Source organism: Pecten maximus, chromosome 8, assembly GCF_902652985.1.
Source record: "Pecten maximus chromosome 8, xPecMax1.1, whole genome shotgun sequence".
In the NCBI taxonomy this organism is placed as follows: domain Eukaryota; kingdom Metazoa; phylum Mollusca; class Bivalvia; order Pectinida; family Pectinidae; genus Pecten; species Pecten maximus.
Window position 1 is genome coordinate 32,124,490 of NC_047022.1, and position 4,846 is coordinate 32,129,335.

The window sequence follows — 4,846 nt, forward strand, 5'->3', positions numbered from 1 at the left end:
GTATATGTATTAACAAATTGAACATGAACATTATTTTGACATTTGGTCAAATCCAACCAGGAGAGCGATACAGGCCCCATGGGCCTCTTGTTTTCAGATCAAATGGTATTAAATTTCAAATAGAAATGTCATTGATGTGTGCTGGATTTATTTAACACATGTGATACATATCCAAAGTTAAAAATGATAAAGAGAACTACTACAAATGATTTATTTAACACATGTGATACATATCCAAAGTTAAAAATAATACAGAGAACTACTACAAATGATTTATTTAACACATGTGATACATATCCAAAGTTAAAAATAATACAGAGAACTACTACAAATGATTTATTTAACACATGTGATACATATCCAAAGTTAAAAATAATACAGAGAACTACTACAAATGATTTATTTAACACATGTGATACATGTACATATCCAGAGTTAAAAATAATACAGAGAACTACTACAAATGATTTATTTAACAGATGTGATACATATCCAAAGTTAAAAATGATAAAGAGAACTACTACAAATGATTTATTTAACACATGTGATACATATCCAAAGTTAAAAATAATACAGAGAACTACTACAAATGATTTATTTAACACATGTGATACATATCCAAAGTTAAAAATAATACAGAGAACTACTACAAATTATTTTGATGTATTGAAGTGATCAATTTGTATGGAAATTAAAAATTTATACTTGTGAAATACTGAAGCTGGATTAGTCTGTAACAATTAAACCATGACCGCATTTCATGTGGTATTTGACATTTCATAAGAGAATTTTATAACTATTACCACCAAATCTTTTATCATTATTAAATAATTTTGTTTAAATGGCATTGTTTTATCTTTTGCTTTTCACAAAGTTTACATTGATGCAAAGACGATTTTCTTATGTGTCTTTTTTCTTGGAAAGAATAGAAGTGTGAAGAACAGATACATTGAAAGAATAAAAAAAGTCCTAGGTTCTACCATGCATATTCACGTGAAAAATGATATCCAGTTTTCAGGGAAACGGCTCTCAAGTTGAATATATATGAATTAAGGATCTGCTCTGGTGAAGAGTGAAAAATTTCTGATGACTAACTTTTAAAATGTTATCTATAGAGGATAATACAGAATTAAAAGAAAATCATATGTCGGTGTGCTCATTTTTTTTTTTTTTTTTTTTTTGTAACTTATGTTTTTTATTGAATACAATGATACATGTATATGTTAAACAGAGCACTTTGTAACATCTTCACACAACATCTATATAACACCACTCGTACATCTGCTCATACATTGGTACAGCATACACACACACAAAGAAGAAATTCTGTATAATGATTATTACACCACTACATAACCATAACCACTACATAACACCACTCGTACATCTGCTCATACATTGGTACATAAACACACACATACATATGAAATTCTGTATAATGATTATCACACACACTCCAATTATGCAGTGATTATTACCGGTATATATGGTATAGCAATACTCCGGGCATGCAAAGAGATCATTGTACTCAAAACACCAATATATACATTATGATTACACACCAAACCATAGAACATACATATTCTTGTTGCATACCAATAGAACATACATATTCTTGCTGCATACCAATGGGACATACTACATATTCTTAGGTACCAATATAACATGCATATTCTTGTATACCAATAGCACATGCATATTCTAGCATACCAATAGACCATACTTGTTCTCTCATACCAATAGAATATACATATTATCGCATACCAATATAGAACATACATATTCTTGCATATCAATATTAAACATACATAATAATACAAAAAGAGAAAATTAGTTAATAGAACTAATATGAACACTAATTAACTGTTATAGTTCTGTAAACCTGTTCCATAATTTCTTCCATTCTTTCTCAAATTTACATCTGGCCTTGTCACCCTTACTATAAGCAATAAACTTTTGCATGGTTTAGTTGTCTTTAATTGTGTTTACTAGGGCATTTAGATTTAGTGAGCTATTTAAACATCTGGTTTTATAAATATACTGCTTTAATATTATAGTAATTTCATTGTCTACTCTGTTACTTGGAAGATGGTTGTTAAAGATAAATACAAATATAAAAGAAATTTTGTTAAATGAAAAAGGGATGAGTAAAGCATCCAGTAGTCTTTCAAAACTTTGCAGTAACATTTGCACCTCTGGACATTCCCATAAAATATGAAAAATGGTTTCTCTTTCAGAGTTACATATAGTATACATAAAGGGGGGGGTAACTACTACAATTTTACACAAGAATGAGTTAGTTGTTAATATATGATGTAAAACCCTATATTGGAACCACTGAAGCTTTGTATTAGTAGTTACAAGAAAAGGTATTTTAAAATATTTCTCCCAAATTTGTTTATCTATATTATCAAAATCATTGTTACATTTTCTAGCACCTGTGGGAAGCAAATGAGGTTTGATCAAAACATCATAAAACATTTTTGAACCTTTATTATCTCTTAAAAGAAGTTCCAAATTGATCGGCATGTAAGGATAGGATAAACATGGACTATCAATAGGTATATTATGAGATGTGATATAAGACCATGATACTGCAGAAAGTTTGTGTTGACATGTGTACTCGTTTTTGTTGATCAAAGATAAGAATTTGACATAATATGTGGTTTTAATATGTGAATTCTGCCAATTATTTTTAATCAGAATAGCAATTTATGCAACCCCTATCCCTAAATTTTGAAGCATGAAATTCTTAATTTTTCACCATTTTTGCTAGATTTAAAGCTTAATGAAAAAGTTCTGCTGACAAACTTTTTAAGATATTTTGGAGATCAATTGGGAAAATGTTTTTCTTTCTAAAACTGATATAAAAATGTAGGGTCAGTGTGCTTACTTTTTTGTCCTGAACTATGAACTAATATTTGTTATTTTTCAGTTTTTTTGGGAAAATATTTTAAGTGCTCCAGTTACACTAAAATGTGAAAATAAAATGTAAAATCTGTGTAATTTCCCACTTTGTTGTTTACTATTTTCATTTTGTTGAACATTGCAAAGTTTTACAGCAAAAATGAATTAGAAACATTCAAAATTACCAACGCAATGATGGTTTTAGTGAAAACAGTTCAGTCCAAAAATGTTAAATTTGAGCCTTGCACAAAATGCACATAACAACAATTTTCAAAATGACCGCCAAATGGACCTTTTTTGAAATTCTTCTAAAATCATATCTACTTACATAAGAAGTCTGAAATTTTGACACAATCTTGCTAAAAAAATTGCCATTTTTACTTTATTTTTTTATTCAACATTACAAGAACTTTTTATGCAAGATCGAAACGACTGAAACCTCAGAAGAGCAGATCCTTAAAAACACGTTACACTGTTTTGTTTTCACTCTCCTAATTGCAATTAAAGAGCTGTTCATAATTACTTTTCACCAACTCATTATCGTACCAATAATAATTTAATAACGATTTTTAACATTACAACTAGTGACCTCCATATGAAATGAGAAAGAGCCATACATCACTCCGAGAAATAGCGGTTACAAACAAACTTGTCGACATTTGAAATTGACGCTTATTTCCCGGCCATTCTCAAAATTCAATATAGTAGGGACCAAGGAGAACCTACATATACAATTTGAGAAAGATTCATAACGTACTTTCCGAGAAAAAGTGGTAACAAACTTCCAACTTGCCGAAATTCCAGATGATCAGACGGTGGGCTAAACATTTTATTTCTCGCGTAATATTCCGGTGAAGATTAATGAAACGTTTAAACGTCTGTTTTTTGTTTTGTTTTTTTTTTTGTTTTTTTTACATCTCTCTCAATTTAAACGGACATTTTTTTTTTTTTTGGGATATAACTTGCATTCTTTGAGATAAAGATAAAGTCATAGTGTATTTCACAATTTCTAATTAAAAAAGAAGAAGAAATTTGAACCATCGAAACACGACCTTTCTTTATTCCGCCATTTTGTCATCAGACTTGTGCCCTTTGTACTGATGTCTACACAATGACAACTCGTCTCTAAACCTCGTTGTGTGCTAGGCCAATTCACACTATAACTGCTTTTAGACATAGCATTCAATATCTTATAAAAGAATATAACTTTTTATACGCCTGTTGCATTTGATGGTCCGTGTCGAAAGTAAACATAATATTTGGAACAAAATTCGAGAGCTGTTTTTACATAAATCCGAGGTGAAGACAAAGGTCAGGGAAAAGGGAAGCAGAAGACATTATTGAATAATGATATAAGGGGTTAGTTAGGGAAGCTTTAGACCGATACTGTAATCCTCAACAAGTTAACGATCGCCGAGATTTACAGAATCTCCTAAGGTTGAGACGGGATTCCCCATCACAGCGATTATATGACATCCTATTTATGGTATTGCAATGATTAAATACCAATATCATAAGAGAAAAAATAATCCCTCTCTGATGAGACGGGGCTCTCAACCCAAGAAAAAGATTCTGAAGTTATCCAACCCTCGGCGAGTCAGGTGTTTGTCAACATGTAAGTTGTCGATTGCAAAGAAAACAAATGCCTCCAGAAGTGGTTGACAGTAAGATTTCACCAGCAGAACATTCATTCTAGTAACGCCACCAGTAGAATGGATTTGGAAAGTGTAAGAGTGTACGACTTCTACCAGAAAAGTGTAGGTTGGATCATGACGGGAAGACGTTATGGCGGAAACGAACTCTAAGAGAACAAGGGCAACGTGTCGCTATGTGCTATTACCAGGGACGATTTAATTAACGCCTAAACGTTTGTTCATGCCCATTATCATTTACCTGGATTTCCATACTTTTAGCTCCAGACATCATTGATGGGTGAAAT